The sequence below is a fragment of the Felis catus genome, chromosome B2 (genome assembly GCF_018350175.1).
Source record: "Felis catus isolate Fca126 chromosome B2, F.catus_Fca126_mat1.0, whole genome shotgun sequence".
In the NCBI taxonomy this organism is placed as follows: domain Eukaryota; kingdom Metazoa; phylum Chordata; class Mammalia; order Carnivora; family Felidae; genus Felis; species Felis catus.
Genome location: NC_058372.1, coordinates 6,932,585 through 6,950,844, shown reverse-complemented (window position 1 = coordinate 6,950,844; position 18,260 = coordinate 6,932,585). Strand labels below are relative to the sequence as shown.

The 18,260-nt window shown below is 42.0% G+C and overlaps 1 long non-coding RNA gene across 1 annotated transcript in view; it reads left to right on the top strand.

Moving 5' to 3' along the window:
- The window catches only part of LOC111560409, a 208,824-nt gene that overhangs the window by 68,655 nt on the left and 121,909 nt on the right, over window positions 1–18,260 (top strand). Inside the window, exon 14 of the long non-coding RNA XR_006597502.1 lies at window positions 15,134–15,320. This is a non-coding gene — a long non-coding RNA (uncharacterized LOC111560409). The remainder of the gene's footprint in view (window positions 1–15,133; window positions 15,321–18,260) is intronic.

Genomic DNA, 18,260 nt, shown 5'->3' with positions numbered 1-18,260 from the left:
AAACTCCACATGTTAGTTTTCTCATCCTGAAACAACGCGTCGCTTTACCTCACGGTTTTCGTGAAGCTGCACAGACGAGTGTGCTATTTTAAACTGTTGAGTGTGGTGCAGATTTCAGTTTTCCTTATGAATTGACAGAGACGAACACACATCCTTGGCTTCTAGATACTTGCAGACCCATTCGCTCAGTCATTTTTCCGGAAGCTAAGTCTCAAACACCTATATTTCCTCTTTGGTCCCAATTACACAAACAATGTTATCACGGGCTTCTGGACACTTGCCTGCCCAGGGCATCATACAAAAAAGGGTGAACTTACAAGTATGTTTTCAATATGTATGACAGCTGTTGCTCCAGAAATGTTTCCCAAATTTTTGCCCCCCACGCCCCCCACGCCCCCCGCAGTGATTTTTCTTCTTTGAAACATGCTAAGAAAATGTATTTGTCACAAACCATGTCTAATAATGAGGCCATGTAAAACTCTTATGGCGGCTGGTAAGGTGCTGTTAAGTGCCAATTTTGGAAAGAAAGTTTATAGAATTTACTTGGCAATGCTGAGCCTTTCCATTAAAAAAGAAAAGAAAAGAAAGACCACACAACACTCGCTATGAAAAGATATTACAATTTCTCCAGAGAAGTAACACTTCCTCCTTTGTTTGGAGGTTCTCCAAAGACTGTAAAGCATTTTTGCAGATTACTTTACCTAAAGTTTTTAAAAACTTGCAAAATAGCCATGAAGTAATAAAATGGAAACTATTAGTATGCCAATCAGAGGCAGATATAGAAACAGTAGTCCTAAGAAAAGGTGACCTGTCTAACACCTCCCGCAAAAAGCTGATGGGTCCAGAAATAGAATCCAGGCAGCTGACTCGAAACATTGGGCAACACTTCCTCTCTTCAGAATTATTATTGTTAAAAGCCTTTGCACATAAACAACGTCCTGCTCCTTGAGGATGGATGAGATCATGCTAACAAGCTACCCATTCTTTCCATAAGAAATACTGCAGTCATGGCCATGAGCTAATTCATCGAATGTTCATAGGCCACAGAGAACACACACACACACAAAAGCATGTATACACGCATACAAAAAAATCCCATTCTAGATTCAGTTTGTTTTCTTAAACCAAGCTTTAGTTGAAATTTTAATTTCAAGCTTTAGCCCACCATTTTTGCCTAAATTTCACACTCTGTCCGTTTCTGTTTCTACATGTCCTACCCTCCCTAAATCGTATAATAAAGAACTAGACCGTGGTAGAATGGATTTCTAACAGATTTTGTAATTTAGCTATTGTTACTTCCACAAAGGCCGTTCGTTAAACTAACGTGCACTAGGGACATGACTTAGAGTTTGGAAGGTTGGAAGTCATCAAATCTCTACCATGGAAAAGACATCTGATCATTTAAAGTTATCACATCAGGGGGCGCCTGGGTGGCTCAGTTGGTTAAGTGTCCGAATTCAGCTTAGGTCATGATCTCACGGTTCGTGGGTTCACACCCCGCATAAGCCTCTGTGCTGACAGCTCGGAGCCAGGAGCCTGCTTCGGATGCTGTGTCGCCTCTCTCTCTGCCCCTCCCCACCTTGCTCTCTGTCTCTCTCTCTCAAAAATAAGTAAACATTAAAAAAATTTAAAGTCATCACATCAGAATTATACTTAGTCTTAAAGATGTTGAACAACAGTGAAGATTTTTAAGGAAAAACTCACAAATAGCATCTCAATACAATATAGGTAATTTGTACAATTTACGTGCACTTTTTCCTATACAATACTTCTGAGATAAGACAGTGGAAAAGCTGATAGTAGTAAAGAGAAACCGGCCCTCCAAAGACCAGCTGAAGTTATAGTCAAAAGGCCCATTGTCCATTGTGTGGTTTAAAAAAGACCATCGGCTCACACTGGGTTTTCAGCACATGAGGACAAACACAACCACCAGCCTCATCTTCCTTCAATATGGAGGAGGGCGTTCTGGCTCCATTGTTGGCAGTCAGCAGTTCCTGATTCCCCCTCTGCGGTCCCTCCATTGTAACGATCACGAAAACGGGAAACATGAGGCAGTTTCAACAACACTGGAAACTAGAAGTGCTGATCAAAAATGTGTCAGACAAAAAAGTTAGAGACAACTAGGGAAAGCTTAGCCGGGAGGCAGAATCACAAAGCCGTGTGGGTTAATAAGGTGAGGGATTTCCATCTACATCGCCTCACAGAGGCACAAGAGCACCCTTCTGTTTGGGAAAAGCTCCTTGATGGGGAATCCAAACACATTGTTCTACCCTTTGGCCCCACTTCAGTCTTTAACGCATCTCTGCCCAATATTCCTAGGGAATGAAACACTACTGAGGCCAACATGGGGGTGGATAACCTTTTAGATCCAGATGTTGGAATATTTGTTTCACCATTTAGAGATAAAGAGAACTTGCTATGCAGCTCATTAAATAAGAGCATGGGCTTTGGATTAAAAAAAAAATGCCTAATTATATATCCTGGCGCCACTATTATCTAACTCTTTTATCTTAGAAAAGTTACTTAATCTCTGAAAGCCTCATTATTTTCACCTTTAGAGGGGATAATAATAATACATTCTTCATAGGATTTCTGGGTGAAAAAATCATTGAGATAATATATTCAAAACGTTTAAATGGTGTTTCACATATAGTTAAGTGCTCAATAAATACTATTATTAATATATTAAAAAACTAAAATGTAATCACAGAATTAAAATTATTAGAAACAATAAAGAGTTGTGTCAACATTACAGAAAATTGAGCTTTTAATAACGAATAAAATATTGTCTTAGAACCCAGAAGAAAAAAAAAAAACAAGGAAATGGAAACAATGATAGAAAAGATGATAGATATTAAAGTCATATCTTCAACATATGCTTACCTGGTATCATAATAAAAAAAAATACAAGTAATAAATAAATTATAATGGAAGCCAAACTTACTAAGCTGCATACTTCACTATGCAAAACAAACTATATACTAGATAAATAAATGGAGAAAAACAGATATAAGTTTCTATTGTTTCGTTTTCTTTTTTCATATATTTGTAGTTTCACCTTTTTTATTTTTTTTAATGTTTTTATTTATTTTTGAGACAGAGAGAGACAGAGCATGAGCAGGGGAGGGGCAGAGAGAGACAGAGACACAGAATCCAAAGCAGGCTCCAGGCTCTGAGCTGTCAGCACAGAGCCCGACACGGGGCTCAAACTCATGGACTGTGAGATCATGACCTGAGCTGAAGTCGGATGCTCAACTGACTGAGCCACCCAGGCACCCATAGTTTCACCTTTTAAAGAAATCTTAATCCAGGCAGAGCATTAAAAAAAACAAAAAACAAAGCAAAACAAAACAAAATAACAAGCCACGACAAACCAAACTACAAAGGCCAGAATTGTTTCACAGTGTTTTTTTCAGTCACACAAAATTCTAGAAACCAATCAAGCAACATCAGGGCTCACAATCTCAGTTTTCAATTGCGGATAGAAGTCAGACGGGTATTGTGAAAGCGTCTTGAAGTAGTGCAGGTAAGTGCTCTGGTGAATTGAAGAGTGCAGGTGCAGACGAAGGGCAGAAGTGGCCACTCAACTCCAGCTCCTTATTGCTATGTGACAATGCTACCCAGGGCGCCAACTGTGCTAGCCTTTTGAGAAAAGCCAGAATTAATGACTTTTTATGTGACGTCTCCAGATTTTTGAAAGCCAGCAACAAATTCACCTTTTCTGTTAATACTCTACAAGCCAAGAAAAACACATCAGCAGGCAGTATGGTCTCTAAACTAACCCCAGGTCAGCAGTTCATACAGCACAGAGCGATAACCTCAGTGCAAAAGTTCCATTTCTAGCCAAGTTTTTGTTCACGTATAGGAGAAAAACAGATTTTCATATATTGATCATTCATTTTCATCTCTTTCACGTAGATCACATCTTTTATCTTTTTGCTTTTTATTTCTTTATAAAATGGATAGGCAACATATAAATATACTTTGTATTCTCTATGTATTATATTAATTGTATAAATTTATACAACACAGTCCCTATCTTTTAGCTGGAGTTCAGACCACGTAGATTTGATGTGATTATTGACAATCTATTCTCCCGCCATCTGTTTTCTATTTGTCCCATTTTTCCTTTGTTCCTTTTTTTTTCTTTTCCGCCTTCCTTTTAACGGAGTATTGTTTATGATTTCACATTGTTGTTTTTGTTGGAGCACTCATTGTAACTCATTAATGTGATATTTTAGTGCTTACGTAAGGGTCTTTAAGTATACATCTTTAACTTACCAGACTCCACCTTTAAGTTATATTACACAAATTCACGTATGCTATAAGAAACTTAAAATGATGTATTTCCATTTTCTCCCTCTGAGTTTTTGTGTTGTTGTAACTATATATTTTGTTTTGACATATGTTATAAACCATATTACACATTGTTATTAATTTTGCTTTAAGGGGCGCCTGGGTGGCGCAGTCGGTTAAGCGTCCGACTTCAGCCAGGTCCCGATCTCGTGGTCCGTGAGTTCGAGCCCCGCGTCAGGCTCTGGGCTGATGGCTTGGAGCCTGTTTCCGATTCTGTGTCTCCCTCTCTCTCTGCCCCTCCCCCGTTCATGCTCTGTCTCTCTCTGTCCCAAAAATAAATAAAAAACATTGAAAAAAAAATTTAATTTTGCTTTAAATAGCAGATCCTTTTTAAAAGATATTTAAATAATTTTCGTACAAATCTTTATATGTACTTACATAGCTGTAATTCCCAAAGCTCTTTATTGCCTTCTGGTCTTGTATATTTGAAAAATGTTTATTTAATATTTGTTTTTGAAAGATATTGTCAGTGGGTAAATAATTTTAGGTTGATAGTTTTTCTTTTCGTGTTTCTGGTTTGCATTCCATCCAATGAGAAATCCGCTGGGACACTTCGTTCTTTTCTATGAAATGTACTTTGTTCTACGTTTGGCTGCCTTGAAGATTTTCTTTATCACTGATTTTAAACAATTTGATTCTGATGTGACTTGGCAGAGTCGTTTTCGTGTCGCTTGCACCCGAGGTTTATTCAGTTTTCTGGATCTTGGAATATGTGGGTTTCAAAAAATTTGGGAAAATTGTGTCCTTTATTTCTTCAAATATTCTCTCTGTACCTCTGGCTTCCTGTCTTTGAGCAACTCCAGTCATGTGTGTATCTGTCGCAATACTCACTGATGCTGTAGACATTTTTTTTTTTTAGCTTTTTATCTTCTACACTAAAAAAATGCATTTATTGATATGTCTTCAAATTCACTAATTTCTTCTGCAATGTCAAATCAGCCATGAATCCCCCCCAGCGAATTTTTCATCTCAGATATTGTAGTCTTCACTGGTATAAGTTCAATTTCGTTTTTTAAAAAGCTGTCTTCAGTGCCCTTAATATGTTCAGTCTTCCTCTAGCTCCTTGAACATATGGAAGACAGACATAATAGCTTTTGAAATGTTCTTACTTACAAATTGTATCATTTGTGTAATTCCGCTTCTCTTAAAATGGTATTTTTGTTCCACTCACTTTCTCTCCTTGTAGCACTCAGTTGAATACATCAAGAGCTGGTGAACTTTTTCTGTAAAAGACCAGGGAGTAACTACTTTAGGGTTTTCAAATTGTTTGGTGTGTTACAAATACACAGCTCTGCCACAGTCGTGAGGAAACAGCCATAGACAATGCGTAAGTGGATGGACGCGGCTTGTTCTAGTGTTAATCTTATGGGTAGATAACATCCTTCTTGACATTAGGTTATATTTGTCAGGTAGTAAGATTACTTTGTCGGTTCTCTTTTGTCTCATAGTTGCTTGATCCACCCTTTTTTCTTTTCTTTTACAAATTACTGAATCTTTGCTTTTTTGCATGCATTCTTAGAGTCTATACCTTTTAACTCCTGTGTTTAACTTACTTTTTTTTTTTAAATGTTTATTTATTTTTGAGAGAGAGAGAGAGAGAGAGAGAGAGCACAAGCAGGGGAGGGGCAGGGAGAGAGGGAGACACAGAATCTGAAACAGGCTCCAGGCTCCGAGCTGTCAGCACAGAGCCTCATGCGGGGCTTGAACTCACAAACCGTGAGATCGTGACCTGAGCCGAAGTTGGACACTTAACCGACTGAGCCACCCAGGCGCCCCACTCACTTTTATAGATAAGTGTAACTGCTAGGTGAACAAGTGCTGTCATACTCGTATTTATTTTTCATGTAAACTTCACATGTTTTTCTTTTCTTCTGTTTATGCTTTTCTTTTTGATAGACTGTAATTTGCTCTGCTGTTTAAAATTTATACATGGCATCTTTTTTTTCATTATTGTGGCAGTTGTCCTTCTCCAATGACCCATGATGACCATTATGTTCTTGTAGCAAATGTTAAAGTTGTATTATGTAGACACACACACACACATTTATATGTATATATGTTTTAAGAATTTTATACATTTTTCTTCTGACAAAACAAGTAATGCATGTAACTATCCGAAAGGACATTTTTCTTCACAGGACAAATACCTTAATTCAGTCTCATTACTCACATTTGCTACCTCATCAGATTGAATCATGTTGGCTTTTAGTTCTGGATTATCGTATATATGCTTCTTCATTTGCTCTAGATTCGCTTGCTCTCAGGTTTTGCCAACAATAACTGTTAACCACAGTATTTGCTCATTCAACTGATTCTATTTCTTCCATCCCGTTCTGGATGGGTCCGTTTCTAATGTGATTACATCCTCCAGAATTGTTTTCAGTTGGGGCATTAGTTCCTTTGGTCTCTATTTAGCAGTATTCAGATTTTCTCCTTGTCTTTTGTACTCTTAAATTTAACTGTACTCTGTCTAGGTGTGAGTTTTTCATTAGCAATCCCATTTTGGTGGGGCGTCTGGGTAGCTCAGTCAGTTAAGCATCCAACTCTTGATTTTGGTTCAGGTCAAGATCTCACAGTTCATGAGATCGAGCCCTCAGTTGGACCCTGAGCTATCAGCACAGAGCCTGCTTGGGATTCTGTCTCCCTCTCTCTCTGCCCCCATCCTTCTCTCTCAAAATAAGTAAATTAATTAAAAATAATCTATTTGCTACTCAGTTGTCCTTCTAAATCCAAGATCTTCCATCTGTCTTTAATTCTGAGAAAAGTTCCTAAATTTTTATATGTTTATATTCCCCCTGAGAACTTTGTTGTGGCTCATTTTTCTTCTTTTATATGGCTGATCTTGTCTAGTATCTCCATATTTATCATACTATTTTTAGTTCTTAATCTGTCCCTTCCAATATTTTTGCTGTAGATAGTATATGTTGCCCGGTTTGTGCTTTCTCTTTTAGATTAATCGTAGGCTTTGACATCTAGTCACTTTTGGTGAGTTCATGTTCTCCTGGTGCGTCAGCTACTCTGTTTCAGCGGGACATCTGAAAAGAAAAGATGATCCTGATTTTCTGGAAATGTGTTTGGGGCAAGGACGAAATGTCAGGCTCCAGCCTCTGTGAATTGTGGAGAATTTACAAATGCGGGGTGGGGGGGGGCTGGGGGGGTAGGCCCTTGTGCAGAGTATCCAGGAACCACAGAACTTTGTGGATTCCAGACTGTTAGCTGTCTCACAGGACTTTCATCCTGCCAGTGATGCCTGCCCCATTTTTAATGGTCACGCAGCTCCGGGAGGAGGCTGTGTCCCTGGGCTGATATTCATTGGGGAATGAATATAGAGGGGGAGGAGGGGGACAGGGAATGTTCAAGGGCAGTGGGTCAGTCTTCACCTGTTTTTGACATCTGATCACTCAGGCAGGGCCTCTTTGCTGCCTCAGTATTCTCTCAGGGACACCACGTTAGCGATCTGAGCCGCCGTAGCAGCTTTCTGGCGAACAGGAAGGCAAAGTTGTCCGCAGACAACATAAGGGAAAGGCAAGTGCCAAATCTGAAAGGCTTTCCTCCACTTGGTCTTCCCAAGGTCCTCTTTGGAGCGCATCCATGGGACGATACGAATCCCCTGGGAGGATGCACCCCCTCATCCTTTCCACAGGCTGCAATTTCAGACCTCCTGCAGCCTTCTCACGGCCTTCTGTTAGTGATTTTGGTTAGCTTCTCGGAGACATTTTCCTGCAGTGGCAGTACGACAAAAGAAACTTGAAGCAAGCTTTAGGCTCTGAACTGTCAGCACAGAGCCCGACATGGGGCTCGAACTCACAAACAGTGAGATAATGACCTAAGCAGCTCAAGCCGTTTCGCTGCCTTGACAAAAACCGGAACCCTCCAATCAGTCGCTGGGTTAATTTCACGAGTAATTTGCATTTGTTTGCTTGTGTTGTTGCTGTCGTTTAAAGAGTTTAAAACCCTTCTTCCAACTTGGGTCTGTTTGCATAGTTTTCTTGCTCAAGGGCCCTTATATATTCATCAATACGTGCACAATCCATTAGACGTTGAGGAGTTCTGTGCTGAAAAGTGGTGTCCATATCAATGAGAACTGAATCAGTTTAAATTCCTGTCTTGTAAAGTGAAGGAAAGTGGGAGAGCTTGAGCTGAGATGGTTTCCTGTCACTGGATCTCATTTAAAATAGAGCTCTCCTGCCAGTAGTGAAACAAAGAACAGCCTGTAGTGTGAAAAAAGTCGAATTACATGTTTGCCTGCCCCGCCTCAGTTTCGATGCGCAAAAAATATAAAACTAATGAAAATGCAAAAATTACCACTTGCACAGTCTGTACAGTTTTAATTCGAAATATTTGTAAGAACTCTTATAAGACTGCACATATATATATGCATATATATATATATATGTAGTGCGTGTGTGTGTGTGTGTGTGTGTGTGAAGGGAGGTGAAATGGATAATTTGAATTACAAAAAAGCCTTGATAACCCCCCACACATCAATTTACCTGTGAACAAAAAGATTCACACTGAGAAAATGGGATTTAGGACTATTTGATAAATTACTACAGACTACTTGAATATTCCATTAGCAAAATAATAGCTCGTTATGGAACCTCAGAAGAATGTAGTGTAATTACAATAGTACTATCCTCCCTTGGGGGGTGGGAGGAAGGTAAATGTTAAAAAATGAGAGCTATTTAACCAATGTTAGCGAAAAATGCCTCAAAACAGACTGAGAGGTTATATGATTTCTGGGACTCGGCGAAATTGTTGTAGTTTCCACCAGCTTTAATTAGTGGACCGTGTTTCTGCCAGGTGAGGATTATTTGCATGCCTGGACGCCTATAAACAGACGCATGCGCACCCCCTGTGATAGTGATGACAGAATGGCCGTGGTCTGTTAAACTTGGCTGTGCACCACACCTGATTGCATTTGAGAAGTGACGGCATGCATATGCTCTTAGTACCAAGTTCAAACATTTTGGAAGATGATAACTGACCAAAGGTGGGTCAGAGGGAGTGTGATGGAGGCATGAAGGAGAGGATGAAGGAGAAAAGACAAGGAGGAATCGGAGACGATACATAGATGCCGAGTGTCCGGCATGGAAATGTGACTTCTGCCACAGAGCTGAAGTGCAAAATACTAAGTTCACAAAATTCCCCCCAAGTTCGTGCGCTGAATGAATTTGTAGCTACTGCCCTTGTGAACCCAAAGTGACATGACGTGAATAAACAAAAATTCATTTTAAGAATTTAGCTTTATTTGTCAGGCCTTGGGTTGTTAACTGTGACATCCAACAAACCACCCTGCGAAAGATAAACTGTGCTAATCAAGTCGTGTAATTTCTTAAAGTTAAAAAGTTGCTTAAGAAAATAAGGGGTATAATTATTAACTTCAGCTGGGAGAGCACGGATCGGAGTGAAAACGAGACCTGAGTCAACATGTGGCTTTTTCTTTTCCTTTTTTTTTTTTTTTTTTGCTTTTGTAAACCTGACATATTTGCCCAAATTTCAAAAATTTGCAAAATATTTCAAGGCAAGAAGCGAGTGTTATGCTCAACGAGCCGGGTTATTCATACCTAAACCACATGGCTATTTTTAACATCACTCAGTTGAAGGTGAAGTATATAATGGCCCTGAACTTCTCCAGGTGAAGTAGATCTGAAGAGAAATGTGATTGGTTCAGTCTCCATGGTGTTGTAAAGATCACTACAGGCCAACAGCATTTGCAGAATTAAGAAAAAAAATATCTAGAGGCGTCTGGGTCGGTTGAACCTCCAACTCTTGATTTTGGTTCAGATCATGATCCCAGGGTCGTGGGCTGTTGCCCCAAGTTGGGCTCCGCACTGAGCCCGGAGCCTGCTTAAGATTCTCTTCTCTCTTTCCCTCTGCCCCTCTCCCCTGCTCACACTCGCTCTCTAAAAAAATAAAAGACAAAAATACCTACATATTCAAAGCAACAATATGGGAACAATTGTGCTTGTTAGCTTGCCTATGGTATTTTATTCAAATATGCACACTGATAGGATGAAGCCAGGACCTTACCCCATTTATTCACTGCCAAACTGTGAAAGCCAGAAACAGATGGACACTCAGCATCTCCTGAATAATATAATACAGAATGTATGATGAACACGTAAGACTGTACATGTATTTTCAGTATGTAGCCACCTTCCCGCTATTTGTGCTAATGATAGCATTCGGTGGCGGAATGGTCCAAAATCATGACTATTTAAATTTGGGAAGTCTATATATTTAGGCACAAACGCGGTTACTTTCGAAAAGATGATTTTCTTGGACACTTTAAAAATACCCTCCTAGTCCTTCAATACACATTGGCAGTGGGGTGGGAAAGTGCCTAGCAATATGATCGAAGAAATTAGAATCCTTTGAATAATCTATAAACAGAAAACCAAAAGGGCCTTATTTAGATTCATCCCTGAAAACGTTATCCAAAGACTCAAGAAGCAGCGTTTCGTGACCGGTAGGAAATCCCCCCAAACACGTATCCTCTCGTGTCCCTGGGGCTCCTTCTGGAAGGACGGGGGTCCCAGGCCCGGGTAACAAGGAGCAAGCGCAGGAGCACGCAGAGGGCAGCTGTTTGGGGCCCCAGGTAAACGCTGCAGCAAGAGGGCTGGAGGCGAGCAGACCTCTCACCCTGAGCGAGCCCGCGGTCAGCGCGCCCTGTTGCCACCCCTGCCCGCACCTCGCACGGCCACGACCCTGCAAGCGAGCACTGCAGCGCCGTCACTGCACGCCTCAGGAAGAGCCGGGCTTCCGGCAGCCAGACGGGAAGTGCGAACCCTGGGAAATCCCGAGAAGCCCCACCCCCACCTGTGGCAGCGCCAGCCAATCCGCGGGCGGCGATGGGAGCGGCGGCTACGGAAGCGCAGACGAGACAAACTAACTCCGAACGGGGTGGGCCTCTCTCTGTCTCGTGCAGCTGCGGTTCCAGAAGGCTGGGCTGCTCCCCCTGACCGGTTCGCTCTCTATCCTCTGGCTGCCGGGCCCAAGGCCGCACGCACGCAGGATCATTTGTAGGTACTATTTCACCAGATTTGGAGAACTTTCAGCCATAATTCCTTCAAAATTTGTTTTCCAGCCCCACACGTTTTTCTGCCTCCTTCTGGCGTGAGATGATACAAGCCTTGGACCATTTGATATTATCCCACAGTTCCCTGATGCTCTATTGATCTCTTCCTTCCCCCTCCCCTCCGCCTCCCCTTCCTTTCCCTTCCTTTCCATCTTTCCTTCCTTTCCCTCCCCTTCTCCTTCCGGTTCTCCCTCCCTCCTTTCTTTGCTTCCTTCCCCTTCTGTTCGAACTAAGTATCTGTTCTTCGATCTTCACCTTTACTCTTTCCTTGTGCCACTTCCATTCTGTCATTGAGACGAAACTGGGAGATTTGTATTTCAGTTCGTACCGTTTTCAGTTCTGTAATTTCCACTTAAGTTCTTCTTTATGTCTTCTATTTCTTTGCTGGGACTTTTCTATCTTTGCGTTTGTGTCAAGGGTGTTTCTGTCGCCCGCCCTTTCCGGTTGGAGACCACTTATATAAAATAAGGGCTTTAAAGTTTCTGTCAGATCATTCCCAAATCTGTATCTTCTCACCCTGTCTCTTTCCTATGCCAGTTGAGCTGTCCCAGGTTCTGTGTATGCTGAGAAACTTCCAGTTATGTTGGGGACATTTCGGATACCACCTTGCATCTCTGGCTCTAGTGGAAAGCCTACAGAGCATGTTGATATTTTTGTTCTGGCAGCATTCAACTTGATTGGGTTCACATCACACGTTTTGACCAGACTTCTTCGGGTTGGCTTCCAAGGTCAATACGGTTTTTAAATCTGTCGTGCGTGTCCTACATGTGGCCCGTCTGGGCCTTGAGGGGCGGGGGCCCTATCCTGTCATTTATTTCTCGCCCTCTGCGTGTGCTGTTCAGACTCAGATCATTGCACATGCAGCTCAGGGAAGCCGGGAGTTCATCCACAACTGGAGGGAGCAAGTTTTCTCAAGCTCTTCCCTCTCTGCTATCTCCCCAGTACTTCTTCCCTTATTTTGAGACCCAAGCCACTGCTTGGAGGGGAAAGTTTTCTCTTCTCAAAGTCGAGGATTCCTGCTGGATCCACGCGTGGCCTTTGCCACCACTGCGCTAGGATCACTCCACTGAGGCCTTAGAGAGAGCAAAGAAAAAAAAATAATAAAATGGGACATCCATCCTCTTTGTGAGCATTTAGGAGACCCTTTTAGCACTTCTTGAACCAGAACTGTAATACTTGTCTGGATTTCTGTCTGTGCCAAGGACCCCTTCTAGTTCTTGGGCCATCTTGAATTCAGGCCATGGAACTCCAGAGGGGAAGAAGGTTGGTGAATTGTCTGTTTGATAATACTTTAAATTCTGGTCTTATCCAAACCACTTGCTGCCATTTGCTTTTTCAGGGTCCTCAAGGAACCACTCCATGCAGCTTTTTTAAAGCTGCCTTCAGCGAGAGTTGGAGTGGAGAGTGCTTAGTCTGTCTTAGCCAGAAGTGAATGCGTCTCTGTCTCTGTCTCTCTCTCTCTCTCCACCTTCCCATCTATCTATCCATCTATGTAGCCATCCCCGTATTAGATCAGCTTAGATCTACACTCTAAAGTTATAAATGGTTGATCAGCATTTTATCTTGGCGGCCCTATTCACCGGTTAGGTTAGAATTTCTTAAAAGCTGGTTTCAAGGTTCCTTTCTATAAGATATCCAAGAGGTGATGATGTGGCTTAGGAAACTGAGTTAGTGAATATGGTGCACAAGTGTTGAGCTGTCGTTTTCTTATCCTGCTGTAGAGATACACATTTAGGATGGTGAGTTTTATTACCCTGAGTGAATTCATATTTTAAGGGACACGGCAACTGAGCCATCTGCCCACCATAAACTTGATTCCCCTTGATCATATCTTTGCTAAGTGGCAGTCATTCTAGGATGAATCTAGAAATACTGCTTCCCAAGGCAGTCCGGTTTGATTGCTATGAAATTCTTCTCTAAATTGAGGCCAAATCAATTCTGCTACATTTTCAACCCCTATTTCATTTTTCTATCTCTTGGGGTCTTAAGAGGGCTTAAAAAAATCTATTTAACTTTTTTTTTTCCCCCAAACAGGAAGACCTTTTAAATATTTGAAGACAACTTCGCTTTCCCCACCTAAATATTCCTGGTTTCTCTGAAAGCTTTTCATAGAAGAGTCTATGGCCCCGTTTCCCTGGGTGGTCTGCAGACCATCTGTTGCAGAATCTTCTGAGGTTCCTATTAAAAAATGCCGATCGTAGGGTTTCCCCTCAGATGTACCGAATCAGAATGTCAGATTGGAGAGCCGTAGCTCTGTGCTGTGGGAGTTGGGCCCCAGCTGGGCTCAGTGTCAGCCTGCTCTCCACTCCTTTGAACTGACTTTCCTCTGCCCATCAAGTGCATACCGGTGGGGAACTCGCCCTTAGAATCTCAAAAGTACTTTAAAAATGTTTCCAGAAATTGGCAAGGGCATTCGCCTTGGGATTCCTGTATTCTCTGATGGACAATACAATTTATAGCAAGTAATGTCATGAGAGCCAGGATCTCAGAGGGTCAGACATACTGAACGTACAAGTTTAAGGTACCCTTTCTGGATCAGAAAGACTAATTAGGGAGAAAGAGAGCTAGAGGTGTGGGGCACGGTAAGGTGACTTTTGTTGTTGTTACATCACATCTGGGCTCAGGAGCTTAGCTGTTCCTCTAGAGGAAAGAGGCAGGAATAGTTTATCTTTAATTCTTTCTTTGTGTCCTGATAGAAATCCTTTCGTACAGAATTTGATCCTCAGCCGCAAAGAAATGGCAGCTCACTGGGCGAAGTGGTTTTTAGTCCAGGTTCCCATTCGATTCCCCTGAGAGTTTCAAAACAAAATACCAGGATTGGGCTCTATGTCTAGAGATTATGATTGAGCTGGTCTGGAATCAGGCCCAGATATCCATTTTGTTGAAGTGCTTCAGGTGATTCTACCATGCAGCGGGGGTCAAGAGCTCCTATCCTAAATCATTAAAGTAGAGCTACCTTCCTGCTGGCATTTCTTGTCAAAAGTGGTGTGAACTGATAAGAGAACCATGAAAAACCTGGGAGCTATTCGGAGACACAACTCCATTGCTTTCGGAAACAAAACAGAACAATTCCAGTTTGAATCTCTAGAGAAGACAGAGACGTGTTTGTATTACTTGGAGTGGGGGGTGTGTGTGTCTTTATAGCACGGAATAAGTAAAAGGAAATAAGTGACGTCCAAAGAGAAAATTCTCCACTTTGCTGCTGAATCAGGAGGGTACAGTGAAAATCAGCCACTCAATTCTTAATGAATACTTTGGTTTCACTAACCTGTTCAGCGTTTAGACACTGCCACCCCTCACTGTTCAGATTATGACAGTTTAAGACAAACTAAAAACGGTGCATGTTTTCGGAGATGATCTTGGAGCATTTCAAAGACAAATAGTTCTTCCTTCTGCCCCTAGAAGCGTATATGTAATTGGGATTGTGGGCTCCGTGTCTACAGCTTGAAATAAAACTAACATCTTGGTTTTTTTTTTTTTTTTTCATTTTTCACTCCCTGCATATTTGTACCCAGTGGTTTTTCCCTCTTCTGAAAACAATACACTCTAGCAAAACCACATTATAATCAGACTTGACCTTCTTCCCCACCCATCCCCCAAGATTCAACTTTTCAACTTCTACAGCTGTTGTGAGCTGTGCACCAAATCAAAGCTGAGAGAAGCTTTGTAGTTTCTGAAATGTCCCCTTCTTTCCAGAAAGTGACAGAAAATCTTGGGATGTCTGAGCCACTGCCAGACGGCGACAGATCTCGCAAGACCTGCCTCCCCTCTCATCTCTCAGGAACTCAGCTGATTGAAGGAAGCCACCTGTTCCCAGGCCGCCGCCGCTCCCTGTAATCAAGAAATAACCACGCTGGGGAGAAATATCTCTTTGTTGGTTCTGGTGAGTGTCCTAGGAGTTTGTGGCGTAACCAAACGTGAGCAAACTTGAGCCAAAATTAATGTCAAGAGAGGAGCAGAGGCATATCAATGGTCAGTGCTCATTTTTCTGCTATTACCCTACGGTTCTCTGTGGATATTTGGGCTACTGCTTTGTCGTATGTAGTGACATAAAGAAGGTATTTTCCCTCCTTTGGAGTTTCAGACTTTTATTGCCAAGAAGACCTTATTTTTTGTTTTTAATTCTTATTTGTTTTTGAGAGACAGAGAGAGAGGGAGAGAGAGAGTGTGTGTGAACAGGGGTGGGGCAGAGAGGGAGACACAGAATCCGAAGGGGGCTCCAGGCTCTGAGCTGTCAGCACAGAGCCCGACGCAGGGCTCGAACTCACGAACCGTGAGATCATGACCTGAACCAAAGTCGGATGCTCAGCCGACTGAGCCACCCAGGTGTCCCCTTTATTTATTTATTTATCTATTTATTTATTTATTTTTAAATTTTTAAAGAAGACTTTTTAAAGAAAGGTGTTCTAGTCGTAACAGTGACTCGTAGAGCGGGTTTGTGCGAGCAATTAGCAGTCTGCCCACACCAGGACAAGAGCTGGCTTTGGCCAATTAGATGTTTCAGCCTCTGAATTTTAATCTGGAGCAGAAGGTGCAAACACAGGGAGACTGAAGATGCATTCATAGCTCTCGCTGTGAGCGGTGAGGGTGTGGTGTCCAGCCCCGTCCGTGTTCTGTGGGACCTGAGGTAACGTCTCAGTTGGGCATTTCTGCCACGAGGCAATTGTTTTGTTTCTTGCTTCTTTACCAAATTCCTTCACTTCTGGCGTACTTCCTGAGGCTGATTTTCCACCCTTGTGCAGATTCTGTGGACCCGTTGTATTTCCAATAAGTACGTTTCTTTTTATTTAAGTTTATTTATTTTGAGAGAGAGCACGCACACAAGCAGGGAAGGGGCAGAGAGAGGGGGAGAGAGAGAGAGATTGAGAATCCCAAACAGGCTCCATGCTGTCAGCACAGAGACTGACAAAGGGCTTGAACTCATGAACCTCGAGATCATGACCTGAGCCGACATCAACAGTCCGACGCTTAACAGACTGAACCACCCAGGCACACCTCCGATAAATACATTTCTATTTAAATAACCCAGGACCACTTTGTGTTGCCCGCAACTGAGGGTCGTACCTGAGACACAGGAGATGAGCACTGTGCACTCATTACAATGAGAAGCGATCATTTTTATTCCAAGCCCAGCAATATTTCTTGGGAAAAGTTCTGCAGTTTTGCAGTACAGTGTATGAAATTATAATCCAGAGCATAAACATGAGATTAGAGGTAAAAATCAGAAAATTCAACTGTGGAATGCTGTAAGAAGTTGACTGGGGTTATTGGATTTTGAGATTGAATATTCTCTTCCGGAACGCCTTAGAATGAAGCACATGCTGATTTTTGTACAATGATCTGGATGCTTTGAAGCAAGGGCCGGTCAGCATTCCATATACCATGGGTGTGAGAGGCTCTCTGCGATTAAATGTAATGTGAGAACTATTGCCATTTCTTTTGTGTTTCGATACAGGATTGGAAATCTCTTCTTCTGATGATTTGAATCTGGGTCATGTATTCTCCGCTATTGTGGGGTTGAGGAAAACAAGCAATAACCACTGGAACTTTTGGAACGTTCCAGCCCTTTTATCAATCACCTAGGTCACCTCGTTTCAAAGGATTCTTCTCTGGGGCACCTAGACTTTGAGGAACCCCAAAGGAAAGAAAATAAAAGCTTTTTTGTTGTGTGAGGCCTGTAGCAGGTGAATGGAGGGAGTGTGAACACTTCTCTGGTTAGACGAGCTAGTTAAATAAGAAGTCCTGGGAAAGCCCTTGGGAGTAAAGCCATTCTCTCTATAGTTTTCCTTTGTAAAGGATAAAGATAGGGTTGAGTGAACCCAGAAGCTTTTTCCTGTCAGGGGGGAATCCGAACAAAGATTTCTTTTAAAGACAGCGTGCTTAGTACTGTCTAGTGACAGATGAATCTCAAAAGACTCGGTCGTGATAAAACCCCAACGTGTGGATTCTCGGTGGATGCACAGAGTAACTTCTCTAAACTTTTCTCTACACGTCCTTTCTTGCCCTGACACCGAATTTCCTGTTTCTGACTCTCTTCCCTCCTCCTAATACCATCTGGCCCTTTATCTAGAAGTATTATTTAAAAAAATGTAAAAAAAAAAAAAAAACCACCAAAAACGAAAACAAAAACAAAAAACCCCACGAAACCCCTCCAAGTTGTTCCCGTTCTAGAAAGAAATAGAGCTGCATGTTGTTGAACGCCCATCCTTTCAGAGTAGAGCACCACGGTATTGAAATAGTCAAAAGAGTTCTTTTTGTGGACATTAGACTCTCTGGCTCATGTTCACCTTCTAAAGTCATTGTTTCCAAGAGACTAATATTTCTTTGCAGGTCAGGCATTCTGGGATGATTAATTAAGGATGGTGAGTAGACCGCTCAAAATGCCTCCTGCTCCGGAAGTAATAAATATGGTAAGAATCCCACCATACACTGTTCAGGCACAGCTCTCCCTTCCCTGCATTCATTCCCTTAATTCCAGCCTTTTCCCAGCACTTGGGTGCATAGCTCCACGAGGTTCTACACTCGCCAGGTGTTTCTCTCTCTGTCCTGAGTTATGACGTTGACTTCTGATTATGACCCGTGTGTGAGGTGATGTTTTACTCCTACGAAAATAATTTTGTATTACCTTATCTTCTCACACATTACCCTGGAGTATCATGTACACATGGATGGCTGCCTAAATATATATGGAAAAACTGTTGAAAAAATATTTGACTGAGGTGGGCCTAATGGCATAAAACCCGTGGAATTGCATAGCTCTCATTTTCAGCCCTTGGATTCCGTGTTCCTGCTGTTACTTATGTTTGTCCTTAGCGAAGTTCTC